Raw genomic sequence first — 15,096 nt, 5'->3', positions numbered from 1 at the left:
TTCCTATAAAGACCTTTTTGAAGAAATGAATCAATTCACATAGATAATAGAGCATCACCACTCATAATTTTAAAATTAATAGCACATAACTTAAATAGCTTCCTGGCGTCTATTGGGAGCCATTGCAGCTCCACAAAAAAAATACAGTAATTGTTCCTTAGAAAAAGCACACATTGAGAAACACATCATATGAAGTACATTTAAAATGTATTTACATCAGCAGTAGACTACTTAACAATAATGGAAATAGATAAATAGCCAAAGAATTCATTAAGGCTACATGCAAGTGACCTTTGAGCTTTTTCAAGGTGGTATACAGTTCACCTTACAGTCAGTCAACAGCAGTCAATCATAAAGAGAGTATCTGCTTACTTGGGGACCATATTACACTACAGTAGTAGGTTACAGAATTGCTGCTTGAGATAAATACAGTCCCTCAAGTAAATAGCCATTTTCTTTATGAATGACTGCTCTTGAAAAATCTCACTGCGAAATATAAATACAGTTGACTTTGGGAGAACGTCTGCTTTTTAATATTTGCTGCCTCCTTCCTTTTCTTTGTACAGATTATAGGTCATGCATAAATTATCTGTAAGAATGAGACAGTTTAGTGATCAAGGAATTCTGGAATTTGTTTATGTGTTATCTACTGTGCTACTAATAAAGACCTGCATGGTCCATCCAGTCTGCTCTACAGTCACATCCATTATCAATTCATGATTAAACTAACAATCCAACAATATTATTAACTAACAGTATTTTACTTGCTAAATTCAACTTTACAATGTCCTCCCCTTCCCCAGTAGCTTACACAGCACCCACACTCGTAACATATGGTATGAATGTGGTATAAAATACATATACTTGATCCTGGTCTGTCTTGCCGTATATGGGACACAGACCTTAGAAGTCTACCTGACACTGGCCTTAATTCCCTTCTGCTAGAATTGCCGTGAAAACACTACTCCTGCCCATCATAACATATCAATAGCTTAAGGTAATTTGTTTGTTTAAGGATCCTCTATGTTTATCCCATGTGTTTTTGAATTGTCACTACTCTTGTCTTCACCACCTCCACTGGGATAGCATCACCCTCTCTGTGAAAAATTATTTCTTGATGTTATTCCTATGCCTACCATCCTGCAACCTCAATTCGTGTCTTCTAAGTTAACCACTTCCTTGCCTCTGGAAAAGGTTTGTTTGTATATTAATACCTTTCAAGATATTTAAATGTCTGTATCATATCTCCCCTGTCCTTTCTTTCCTCTAGGATATACATTTTCATGTCTTCAAGTCTCTTTTCATATGTCTTTAGGCGCAAACCCCTTACCATTTTTGTTGTGTTCCTCTGAATGACTTCAAATCTATTTTTAAATTTTATTATTATGCAAATTACAAACATTTACATCCAAGAAAGCATGTCGAGTATAGAAATCAAACATCGCTTAAAAAAAAGAAATAAAAAGGAAAAGAAACATACAGGAAAAAAAATACAAAACCAATACCCAATAGAATATAGTCTACAATTAGTGGGGTGTGGTGGTGAAAGGAAGAGCAAGGAGAGCTCAAAAACAAACAACCCTCCCTCCTTTTGTTAACTTTTAAGGGGCCCTTTAACTAAGCTGCGTAAGCGCCTATGTGCGCCAGTTTGTAACTACTGCCTGGCTACCACCTGACCTGGGTGGTAATTTCATTTTGTACACGCGTCCAGTAGGCATGCCAGAAATTTTCTGGCACGCGGCACTAACCAGGCGATAATCAGCATTGTATGCGCGCTGACGATTACTGCCCAGTTAATGTGCGAGACCTTACCGCTAAGTCAATGGGTGGTGGTAAGGTCTCAGGCCCAAAATGGACGTGCACCAATTTTTATTTTCCCACATGTCCATTTTCGGTCCCCCCAAAAAGAGGCCTTTTTTGCAGGTGGGCTGAAAAATGAACCTGCGCGCATCCAACACACACATCTAAACCAGTACAGGCCACTTTTCAGCGCACCTTAGTAAAAGGAACCCTAAATTAGCTGATCACTTAGGTGAAAAACACATTCAGCCAAATTCAGGTTATTACAGGGGGCAAGGCCCTAGAATCTGGAGAGGTAAATTTCTTAAGATACGAAAAGGATTGAAGTTGTTTAGGAACATAGTAGCCAATATTCAAAGTGATTTAAGCCTACTCCCCCCCCCCCCCCCCCATATTCAGCGGCACTAAACTGGCAGTGCCGCTGAGTATCACCTTTGAAGGCCCATAAAAAATGGGCAGGTCAGGGGGGCAGTGTTAGGGAGGAGCCCGAGTTAATGCGGGCGCTGGCAATTTTCAGTGCCAGCAACCACATAGCTAAGCAGGTGAATTTAGGACAGTTCAAATGCTGCCCTAATTCTGCCTGCTTAGTTATGTGGGTGCCAGCATTGAATATTGGCTAGCATCTACCTAACTTTTTTTCCCCTTTTCAAGCACTTCAGTCCCCCTCCCAGCCCCTCAACAATTTTATCATTAACTTTGTATTTTGTATACAGCTGTTAATAGAATAATCTTAATCAAAGTGATGCATATAGGGAGAAATAATCCAAATTATAGGTAGAAGATGGTTGGTTCTGAGTTGGGAATTACCACCCAAGAAAAACATAGTGGCATAGTTTGTGACAGCAGATAAAGACTAATATGGTTTATCCAGTCTGCCCAGAAAGGTGGCCTAGGTTATACCTACCGCTCCATGCAGGTTATCCCCCTGTGCTCTTTTTTTTTGTTTGTTTGTTTTATTATTATTTAAACAATATACAAGTTGTAATAACAACACACTTGTGGAAACACAGAGATCATATAAAGGAAAATAAACATCTGGACCGACAGGTCTCAAACAAAGAATATTATAGCAATCTTACCTCTTTCTCAGACCTCAATCTTCAGAGGGGGAAAAGGTGGTGAAAATCATATAGGAGAGATTAATAAAAGGAAACATTGTCTATTTGTCAGTGGCATTACTTCTGATATTTTCCCGCTATTTTTTATAATTATTCTCAATTCAAGCTTTTCCTATCTACGAAACCCTGTAATTGTTCAGGATCATAAAAAATATACTTGTTATTCAAATATTTGACAATACATTTACAGGGGTAGGCGAGTAGAAATGAAGCTCCCATTTCTCTCACTCTATCCCTCTGTAACAAAAATTTTCTACGTCTTTCTTGAGTTACTCTAGTAACATCAGGATAAATCCATATTCTTTGACCATAAAATGGTTTCTGGAAGTTTTTAAAGTATAATCTCATCAGTGAACTTAAGTCTTGCTCAAATATTAAGGAAATAATTAAAGTACCGCGAGTACAAGGAGGGATAGCTTGAGATGGTAAGTTCAGATTCTCAGGTATTTTTTAAATAAATCATTTGGAGATATCCCAGGTATTATGGGGAAGTTTATTGCTCTAAGAGTCAGTCTTTGATTGAAGTTTTCTAACTGTTTCATTTTTCTATGAAGCAACAGTTTATCTTTTACCAGTGAATCAGCCGTAGTCTTGATACTTTTTATTTCCTCATAATTCTGGGATATTTTTGCCATTGTCTCTGAGCGTACCTTATCCAAGGATTCCGTTAACTGAGTCATTTTTGTCCCAATTGAAGTGGTTTCTCGAACGGACTTAGAAACAACTTGTTTTAGATCCTGAAGCGCTTTCCAAATTAAAGTCAGCGTTATTTCTGCAGGATTTGCTTCTTCCAAGCTTTCTTCCGTTGCAAACTCAAGAAAGGCACTGCCGGACTGAATGTTACCTTCAACGACTTCCGTTGCTTCAAACAGACCTTGCTCTTTCCTTTGTGTTGCTGGGCATGGAGGTGGAATAATCCCCGGGGGTGAGAGAGAGAGATGTCCAAACCCTGGGGCGTCGGCGCTCCTACAATGGCGTCCATTGCGGGTCTCGCCTCTCCAGCTTCGCGAGGTTGATTCACCATGAAGCGCTCCAACGTTTGCTGCCGCGGAGACGAAGTCCTGGCCGCCGGCAGTTGGCCCCTGGTTATCGCCTTTCTTTTAGTGTGAGGCATTGTAAGTAACTAGAATTATTTTAGGAAATATTATTTTAAGGCAGCGGGAGCGTCTCTTATGTGCGTTAGATCGCCATCTTGCCACCGGAAGTTCCCCCCCCCCATCTTTTTTTTAGGTGTCTTATTTTGCTTTGATTGGAAATACTGTATAATTTTATTTCATCCTCTTGCCACATAGGGATCCCATCCCCATGTTTATCCCATGCCTTTTAAAATTCCAGCACCATTCTGTCCTCACCATCTTCCACAGAAGAGCATTCTAGGCATCCATCACCCTCTCTATGAAAAAGTATTTCCTGATGTTGCTTTTTAGTTTCCCTTCTTGGAGTTGTGTGGAAAATATATTGAAACGTTTAGCCCAGTATTAGACTGTAGCTGCTAAAAAAGCAAACAAGGTTGGGAATTATTTGGAAAGGGATAGAAAACAAAAATGAGAATATCATGTTTCTGTATTAAGTTAATGGAGTGACTGAAACTTTAGTAGCTTGTAATAATTCTGGTCACCCTATCTGAAATAGGACACAGTGTAACTAGAAAGGGTTCAGAGAAGGGCGACAGAAATGATAAAGGGGACAGACCACCTTCTATTAAGAGACTAAATAGGTTAGGGCTCTTCAGCTTGGAGAATGGTGTTCTCCTCTTTTCCTTCTTTCTTCTGAAAAATATGCCTTTAGCTTTTACAGTCTGTGTAATTGGGTTGTTCCACCGTATCCATGTATTTTTAAAGATGGGATCTTCCTTATTTTGGCCACATTAAAGAAGGTGCTACTATATATGCCTCTGTAATTCTCTCAGTACCACTTATAGACCAGGCTAGAATAAATCCTTCAGTGACTTGAACCGTTGACAAATTATTTTCTACAGAAGCTGGCTGTTGTATAATGCAGTATATTTTACAGGTATTTGCAGAATAACAGTCATCCACATACAGTTCAAATCATTATGTCCAGCTTGAAATAAGTTTTTACTGAGCCATGTGCAGTCCTGAGAAACCAATACAGAAGTGTAATAGTACAGGGATATCGCCAGAAACCCACACAAACCTCATGGAAAATATGATTTTGACACTTCAACATAATCTATTTTTACAGTTCATGAGAAATAGTCTCTGTTCTGTCTTTACACTTAACATTTATATTTCAAGACTTCTATAAATGGAGCACATCTGTTTTGACAGAGAATAACAGGCACAGGCAAGGATTGTGGGCACAGAACAACAGATACACAGAGCTCTAACCAAGGCAGATGATTTTGCTGCTTTCCATTTCACTGCATTTCCTAGAGTGATTTAAAATATTACACATTATTGCAGAATCAAACAGTGTCAGGAGATTAACCATTAAGTAAGATAAAAAAACTTCTGACTTAGAATAGGAAAATGGAAATAGGAACTCATGCAATTAAGTGGGAAAAAGATAATAGAGGAAATGTCAGAGCTATAAATGAGAGTATGAGATCTGTAGTGACGATCATCTGTTATGATCAACATCTCCTAACAATGTTGAAGATCCAAGTTGCAGAGCAACATAACAAAGAGCATGTGAATTTGAGGGCTGATTTGGAAATTAAAGAGCAGCTGTGGGCAACCATGGGATGGGGGCTCTGTATTACTATCATGATTTGTGCATGCCTGATCGACAATGGAAACAGATCTAGAAGGTAACTGTATATGGGGGTTAATTTGTAAATCAGCTTTTATATGTGTAAAAGGGCTTTTCTCCAAGAACAAGCAGGGTATTCACCAAGTGTCTAGCAGTGGCTGCAGTGTTTTTGTGCAGATTGGGGGTATATGTGTTTCCCTGTCTGGATGATTGGTTGTTCAAGAGCACATTGCAGGAGGGAGCGATAGAGTCAATGCAGCTAACTGTTCAGATGTTGGAGCTACTAGGTTTCGGGATCAAATACTCCATGTCCCACTTTCTCCTGGTTCATCAGTTAAGAGTACGTAGGAGCCCTGCTCGATACATTGCAGGCTCAGGCTTTCCTTTCCCAAGCGCGAGCAGAGGCCTTGATAACATTCGCCTCTCAGGTCTGAAGCAGCAAGCAGGTCTGAGCTCATCAAATGTTGAGATTAATGGGCCACATACATGTCACTTCCATTTTATGCCTCCATTTGAGAGAGGCCCATTGGACTCTTATCTTCCCAGTGGTCTCAGGTGGCTGGGAATCTAGCGGATGTCATCCAGATTCCTCCAGAGTTGACTCATGCCCTTCTATGGTGGACAATTTGTCCCAATTTGACTGGTACTACCATTCCAAATTGTACCTCCTCAGATGGTGTTAACAACGGATGCATCTAACTTAATGGGGAGCTCATGTAAATGGGCTTCACACCAGGATACTTGGTCTGCTCAGGAAACAGCTTACCATATCAACTTCTTCAAGCTTGGGGCCATTTGGAACGCTCTAAAGGCTTTCAGAGATCAGCCACAGAACCAAATTATTATCATTCAAATGGACAACCAAGTTGCAATGTTCTATGTGAAAAAGCAGGCGAGTATGGGATCCTGCCCCTTGTGTCAGAAGGCAGTGGGAATGTAGCAGGGCATCCTCCGACCACATACCCAGCAGGACGGACTAAGCAGGGTTTTGCAACTGTATGAGTGGTCTCTCAACATGGGCTTAGCTCACAAGATCTTTCAAGAGTGGGGCACGTCCTTGGTGGATCTTTTTACCACTCATCTCAACAAGGTCCCCCAGTTCTGTTTCAGGCTCAGATCACATGTCTTTCTCCGCTGGATGCCCAAAATCTGTGGAAGATAGGAATATTTTCTGACCCTCATCATGCAGAACGAGGGATCCCTTCTGTACCCCAGCCTTCAATCCCTGCCCTCATGGCTTGAAGGTTGAGAGTGTAGAATTTGAATTCTTAGATTTGCCGGAGGGTATTTCTTGCATCTTGCTGGCTTCCAGGAAAGACTCCATTAAGAGGCTTGCTGTCTTGTGTGAGGGCAAGACATTAGGTTCCCTCACTTGTCCTACAGAAAAACTGATTGAATACCTCCTGCACCTCTCTGAGTCTGGTTTGAAAACCATTTCTTTAAGATTTCATCTCAGTGCAATCTCTGTGTAGGGGGTAAGACCATCTCTATACAGCCTCTAGTTGTTTGCTTCATGAGAGGTTAGTTGACAAGCCACCCACCCGCACCCCAGTCAAACCTCCAACTATGTCATGGGATCTCAATGTTGTCTTCACCCAGCTGATGAAAGCTCCTTTTGAACCACTTGATTCCTGTCATCTGAAGTATTTGACCTGAAAAGTTGTGTTTTTGGTGGCGGTCACTTTAGCTCATTGAGTCAGTGAGCTTCAGGCCCTAGTATCTGATGCACCTTACACTTTTTCACCACAATAGAGTAGTTCTCCGCATGCACCCTAAAATTGAGCATGGTACCAGAAGATTTGAGGGTGGCCAATGTAACGCCAATTTTTTAAAAAGATTCCAGAGGAGATCCGGGAAATTATAGGCCGGTGAGCATATTCAAAAGAATGGATTAATGAGACCTAGTCAACATAGATTTAGTGAAGGGAAATCTTGCTTCACCAATCTACTACATTTCTTTGAAGGGGTGAACAAACGTGGATAAAGATGAGCTGGTTGATATTGTGTATCTGGATTTTCAGAAGGCGTTTGACAAAGTACCTCATGAAAGACTCCAGAGGAAATTGGAAAGTCATGGGATAGGAGGTAGCGTTCTATTGTGGATTAAAAACTGATTAAAAGATAGAAAACAGAGAGTAGGGTTAAATGGTCAGTATTCTCAATGGAGAAGGGTAGTTAGTGGGGTTCCCCAAGGGTCTGTGCTGGGACCGCTGCTTTTTAACATATTTATAAATGACCTAGAGATGGGAGTAACTAGTGAGGTAATTACATTTGCTGATGACACAAAGTTATTCAAAGTTGTTAAAAAATTACAAGAGGACCTTATGAGACTGGGAGACTGGGCATCTAAATGGCAGATGACATTTAATGTGAGCAAGTGCAAAGTGATGCATGTGGGAAAGAGGAACCCGAATTATAGCTATGTCATGCAAGGTTCCACATTAGGATTCACCAACCAAGAAAGGGATCTAGGTGTCATCGTTGATGATAGGTTGAAACCTTCTGCTCAGTGTGCTGTTGCGGCTAAGAAAGCAAATAGAATGTTAGGTATTATTAGGAAAGGAATGGAAAACAAAAATGAGGATGTTATAATGCCTTTGTATCGCTCCATGGTGCAACCGCACCTCGAATATTGTGTTCAATTCTGGTTGCCGCATCTCAAAAAAGATATAGTGGAATTAGAAAAGGTGCAGAGAAGGGCGACGAAAATGATAAAGAGGATGGGACGACTTCCATTTGAGGAAAAAACTTTTTCTTCACTCAACGTGTAATTAAACTCTAGAATTCATTGCCAGAGAATGTGGTAAAGGCGGTTAGCTTAGTGGAATTTAAAAAAGGTTTGGACGGCTTCCTAAAGGAAAAGTTCATAGACCATTATTAAATGGACTTGGGGAAAATCCACTATTTCTGGGATAAGCAGTATAAAATGTTTTGTACTTTTTGGGGATCTTGCCAGGTATTTTTGACCTGGATTGGCCACTATTGGAAACAGGATGCTGGGCTTGATGGACCTTTGGTCTTTCCCAGTATGGCAATACTTATGTACTTCCTAAGGTAGTGTCGAAGTCCTTCTGACATTGTTTTTTTTCCAAAACCTCAAGCTTAAAAAGGTAAAAAGCACACTGCACATTTTGGACTGCAAAAGAGCACTGGCCTTCTATCTGGACTAAAGAACATCAACCCAACTTTTGTTTTTTTTGACTCATACAAGATGGGGGCTGACAACAGCAAACAAATACTTTGAGCTATGGCTGCTTCAGTAGCCCAGTTGAGATTAGCCTCCGTAGAAGAGATTTGCAGAGCTACCCCATGGACGTCTGTTCATACTTTTACATCTTATTATTGCCAAGAGCAGGACTCCTGACATGACAGTAGGTGTGGCCAGACAGTCCTTCAGAATCTATTTGGGGTTTAGAATACAACACTTCCCTTCTAGGCCCCTTATTTTCTTTCTTTCAGTTTCGGGCTGCCTTCTTTAAAAAGAATAAATTACAAATAAGGCTTGTTGCCAAAAAAAATACTTAAATGTCAGTCTTTTGCAAAATCAATTGGTCTATTACCCCCTTTTTTTCTGTTGAAGGCAACTTTTAGGTAGGGGGACTTTAGCTGTGGAGGATTTGCAGCCCATCTGCATATCCTCCCAACGTTCTCAGAGGTGACTGCCAGGTCCACCCAGATCCACCCAGGGCCTTCGCTGCGGGTGCTGAGTGATCCCACCGGCTGTCTTCCAGGTGCTGTGAGGACTTGCAACCCATCTGCATATCCTACCAGCCTTCTCCAAGGTGACTCCCAGGTCCACCCAGGGCCTCCACTCCAGCTGCTGTGTGCTCCCACTGGCTGCCTTCCAGGTGCTGTGGAGGACTGTTAGATCATGAAGGATCAAAAGGGGCACTCGGGGAGGACAAGGCCATAGCGGAGAAACTTAATGAATTCTTTGCTTCAGTCTTTACATAGGAAGATGTAAGAGATCTGCCTGTACTGTAAATGGTTTCAAGGATGATGATGCAGAAGAACTAAAAAAAAATGGAAGATGTGCTGAGCCAAATCGACAAATTAAAGAGTTATAAATCACCTGGACCGGGTGGCATACATCCAAGGGAACTCAAAGAATTCAAGCATGAAATTGGTGATCTGTTGTTAGTAATATGTCATTAAAATCATCCGTTGTACCTGAGTATTGGAGGGTGGCCAATGTGATGCTGATTTTTAAAAAGGTTCCGGGGTGATCTGGGAAATTACAGACTGGTAAGCCTGATGTCAGTGCCAGAAAAAAATAGTGTTAACTAGTATAAAGAATAAAGTTATGGAACACATAAACAAACATGGTTTCATGGGACAGAGTCAGCGTGGGTTCAGCCAAGGGAAGTCTTGCTTCACCAATTTTTCTTCATTTCTTTGAAGGTGTGAATAAACATGTGGATAAAGTTGAGCCTGATGTAGTGTATCTAGACTTTCAGAAATCCTTTGATAAAGTTCCTGATGAGAGACCCCTGAGAAAATTAAAGAGTCATGGGATTGGAGACGATGTTCTGGTGTGGATTATAAACTGGATATTGGACACTAAACAGAGGGTAGGGTTAAATGGTCATTTCTCTCTATGGAGGAGGGTGAACAGTAGAGTGCCGCAGGGATCAGTACTGGGACCAGCGCTATTTTCCATATTTATAAATAATATGGAAATTGAAACGATGAGTAAGGTGATTAAATTTGTAGATGACACAAAAATATTCAATGTCGTTAAAACACGTGCGGACTGTGAAATATTGCAGAAAGACCTTAGGAAATTGTATGACTGGGCATCCAAATTGACCGATGAAATTTAATGTGGACAAATGCAAGGTGATGCAAATTGGAAAGAATAATCCGAATCATAGTTACCTGATGCTAGGATCCACCTTGGAGGTCAGCAACCAAGAAAAAGATTTAGGTGTCATTGTATATAATACGCTGAAATCTTCTTCTCAATGTGTGGTGGCAGACAAAAAAGCAAACAGGATGCTAGGAATTATTAGGAAAGAGATGGTGAATTAAACCGAATATACTATATAATGCCTCTGTATCGCTCCATGGTGCAACCTCATCTTAAGTACTGCGTTCAGTTCTGGTCACTGTATTTAAAAAAAGATATAGCAGAATTAGAAAAGGTTCAAAGATGAGTGACCAAAATGATAAAGGGAATGGAACTCCTCTCATATGAGGAAAGGCTAGAGTTTAGGGCTCTTTAGCTTGGAAAAGAGACGGTTGAGGGGAGATATGATTGAGGTGTACAAAATCCTGAGTGGTGTAGAAGAAGTAGAAATGAATCAATTTTTTACTCATTCCAAAAGTACAAAGACTAGGGGACAGTCAAGGAAGTTTCATGGAAATACTTTTAAAACAAATAGGAGGAAGTATTTTTTTTCACTCAACGAATAGTTCAGCTCTGGAACTCTTTGCCAGAGGATGTAATAACAACGGTTAGCGTATTTGGGTTTAAAAAAGGTTTGGACAATTTCCTGGAGAAAAAGTCCATAGTATGCTATTGAGACAAATATGGGGAAGCAACTGCTTGCCCTGGGATTGGCCCAGTATGGCTACTCTTTTGTTCTTATGTTATGACTTGCAGTTCAGCTGCATATCCTCCCAGCATTCTCCAGGTTGACTCCCAGGTCTATGCCTATTACTATTAAATCATTTCTATGGCACTATTCGACATATGCAGCGCTGTACACATTATAGGCAGGTACTTTCTCTGTCCCTACAGAGCTCACAATCTTAAGTTTTTATACCTGGGGCAATGGAGGTTTAAGTGACGTGCCCAAGGTCACAAGGAGCTGCAGTGGGAATCAAACCCAGGTTGCCAGCATCTGGATCAAAGCCTGCTGCACAATCCATAAGCCACCCTGAGCCACCCAGGGCCTCTGCTCCAGGTGCCATTCACCAAAACATTTTCTCTGTACAGTTTGTATTTTCTTTCTGCTATTCCCAATGACTCCAGTACAATTTCTCTTCATGGTACAATCCCTTCCCAATCTTTCTCCACCTGAAACCGCTGTATACCTCAGGAGTGCATTGCCCCATCTTCTGCTTTCATCATCTCACCATTCCTTTTTTCTTCTCCCTTCTCAGCTCTCAATCTTCAGCATTTCTTTCCTTTCATTCATCCATCTCCATTCTTTCTGAGTACGTTTCATCTTCATCACTGTCGTCATGCCTCTCCTACTCTTCTCCATACTCTCTTGCTCCTTCTGCTCTCCACTGGTAATATCAATCCCAATCTTGGTCCTCCACATCAGCTCTCATCCTATTCATGCAGGTCACACCGCAGTGTCTCCAATCTAATTCCTGTTCCTTTCCTCTCCCCTTCTTCTGTACCTTTTTCATGTGCTCTGTGGAATGCTCGCTGTGTCTGCAACAAGCTTGCCTACATCCATGACCTTTTTATCTCTCATACTCTCCATCTGCTTATCCTGATACTTGGCTTTGCCCTGAGGACTCTCCTTTAGCTTTGTCCTTTTCTGATGGAGCTTACTTTTTCTCCCATACACCTCGCCCGGTTGGCTGCAAAGGTGTGTTGTGGTACTGCTTTCACTCTCTTGTAGATTTCAACCTCTTCTTCCACCTCAGTCTCACTGCTTTTTTTTCCTTCGAAGTCCACTTCATCCATCTCTTACCTCCTTTACCTCTGAGTAGCAGCCATTTATTGACCCTTTCTTCCTTTCTTACTGACTTTGACTCCTGGCTTTCCTTCTTTCTTGAACCTTCATCTCCTTCTTTGGGATTTTAACATTCATGCTGATGATCCCTCTGACTCCTCAGTTTCACCCTCTTTCAATCTTCAACTGTGCTGCACTACCCCTACTTACCAGAATGGCCACTGTCTTGATCTTATCTTATTCTCCAACTGCTCACTCTCCAATTTCTGCACCTCAGCCCCTCTTTGACCATCATCTTTCACACTTAAACACCCTTCCCCCCAGACCCTGCTCCCCAGTCCCATCCAATTTCCACCAATACATTTAGGAATCTTCAGGCTATTGACTCTTCCACTCTCTCCTCCAGTGTTTCAAACCTCTTCTCAACCACTTTGTTATCCAAGTCTGTCAATGAGGCTGTCTCTTCCTAGAATACTATACTCTCCTCTGCTCTTGATACTCTCACTCCTCTCATTCCCTATTCTACTACTACTACTAATAGCATTTGTATAGCGCTACCAGACGCACGCAGCGCTGAACACTTGACATAGAGAGCCAGTCCCTGCTCAAAGAGCTTACAATCTGGAAGGCATACCAAACCTCAGCCTTGGCTGACCTCTACTTATGTTCCTGTGCCCGATCTGCTGAACGCCTTTGGCTGAAATCCTGTGCCCATGCTGACTTCATACATTTCAATTTCTTGCTGACCTCCTTCCAGTCTACTCTTTCACTTGCCAAACAGGACTGCTACATTCAGTTGACAAACTCTCTTGGCTCAAACCCTTGATGTCTCTTTGCCATACTGAACTCTCTCCTCAAAGTGCCTTCACTCTAAGGCCCCCAGACTCTGGCTAGGTACTTTCATGATAAGGTTCACAAGATTATCTTTCAGTTTTCTACCAAGTCACCTCCACCTCTCCTTTCCCCAGTCTATTCTCTAAACATTCTTTCAACCCCTGCCTCATTTTGTTCCTTTTCTGAAATCACTGAAGAGGAAACTTCATATTTTCTTTCCTCCTCCAAACTGACTGCCAGTTCCTCTGATCCTATTCCCACCCATCTACTTAGTACTATCTCTCCTACTGTCATCCCTTCTATCTGTCATATCTTTCAGTTTCCACTGCAGCTGTTCCTGGTGCCTTTAAACATGCAGTAGTTACACCACTCCTCAAAACAACCTTCATTGGATCCTAGCTGCCCTTCAACTATTGCCCCATCTCCCCCTCCCTTTCCTATCCAAGCTGCTTGAATGTGCTATCCACTGCTGTTGTCTTGACTTTCTTTCATCTCAAGCTATTCTTGATCCACTTCAGTCTGGCTTTCACCCTCTTTATTCAGCTGAAACTGCCCTTGCTAAAGTCTCCAATGACCTGTTCCTGGCCAGATCCAAAGGTCTATTCTATCCTCATCCATCCTGTTCTGTCTGCTGCTTTTGACGTTGTTGATCACCGCCTACTCCTTGATACATTTTCTCATTTAGATTTCATGGCTCTGTTCTTTCCTGGTTTTCTTCTTATTTCTTCCATCGCACTTTTAGTGTATACTCTGGTGGATCCTCTTCCACTTCTATCCCACTATCAGTTGGTGTACCTCAAGGCTCTGTCATGAGACCTCTTCTTTTTTTCCACCTATACTTCTTCCCTTGGTGCTCTGATCTCATCCCATGGTTTTAAGTATCATCTTTATGTTGATGACTCCTAGATCTACCTCTCCACACCAGAAATTTCAGCAGGAATCCAGGCGATCCAGGCGCAAGTCTCAGCCTGCCTGTCTGACATTGCTGCCTGGATGTCTCAGCCATCTGAAACTAAACATGACCAAGACTGAGCTTCTATTTTTCCCCTAAACCCACATCTCCTCTTCCCCCATTCTTTATCTCTTTGGATAACACTCTCATCCTCCCTGTCTTATCAGCTCGTAACCTTGGGTTCATCTTTTATTCCTGTCTCTTTTTCTCTGCACAGATCCAACAGACTGCTAAAAATGACAGGATAAGGGTGGATAAGGGTTTTGGTAGTGTGCTCAGAAAGGAAGGAAATGGGAGTCAATGAAGTGACTTGAGGAGAGCGCTAATATGAGCAGCAGAATTTTGAACAGACTGAAGTGAAGAGAGATGTGAGAAAAAGTTGCAGTAGTCTAAGCGAGAGGTGATAAATAGTGTGGATAAGGGTTTTGATGGTGAGCTCAGAAAGGAAGGAAATTTTGGCGATGATGTAGAAAAAGAAACCCAACAAAAAATACCAAAATGGATAGGATAATGTCCTGCCCAGGACAAATGGGCAGAAATGATCTCAGTCCTAGGTAAATGCAAAATAGTAGAAGAAAAAATTCAAATTAAGAGTGTTCAGGACAGTGAGATGGAAAATGAACATTCTAGTCATCCATGAATGAAAGTGAATCCATGTTCTGAGATCTGTTGAGGTCAGTCTGTATGAATATTAGTCACTTACAATTAAAAGATTAACAAAGCATAAGGACACAGCAAGAATCAAATGATAACATTTATCCATTAAATCTTTGTTTACAGAAGGTAGACGATAGGGTGAAAGCAATATCTTTGAGGCTGAGGACTTGAGCAAGACTAGTGTGGCTTCAAAAAAGTGTGACCTCCCCCCCCCCCCCCCCCCCCCCCGCACACGAAAGCAGACACTGGAAGTCCAAACAGTTTCTTTCTTTATTCATACAGACCTGACATGGGCATGTTTCGCCAATTAAGGCTGCATCAGGGTTAATAACATAAAACAGCTAACCAGAGACAAAGAAAGGCTTAGCCCGGATAGGACAACTGA

At 41.5% G+C, this 15,096-nt stretch overlaps 1 protein-coding gene across 1 annotated transcript in view; it reads left to right on the top strand.

Moving 5' to 3' along the window:
- ME1 (malic enzyme 1) overlaps positions 1-15,096 on the top strand; it is a gene marked incomplete at its 5' end in the record, with an annotated part of 362,344 nt that overhangs the window by 26,098 nt on the left and 321,150 nt on the right. The window lies entirely within an intron of this gene.

Source organism: Microcaecilia unicolor, chromosome 3 (genome assembly GCF_901765095.1).
Source record: "Microcaecilia unicolor chromosome 3, aMicUni1.1, whole genome shotgun sequence".
NCBI classification, from domain to species: domain Eukaryota; kingdom Metazoa; phylum Chordata; class Amphibia; order Gymnophiona; family Siphonopidae; genus Microcaecilia; species Microcaecilia unicolor.
The sequence above is the reverse complement of the archived record's forward strand: the minus strand, read 5'-3'. Positions and strand labels throughout refer to the sequence as shown.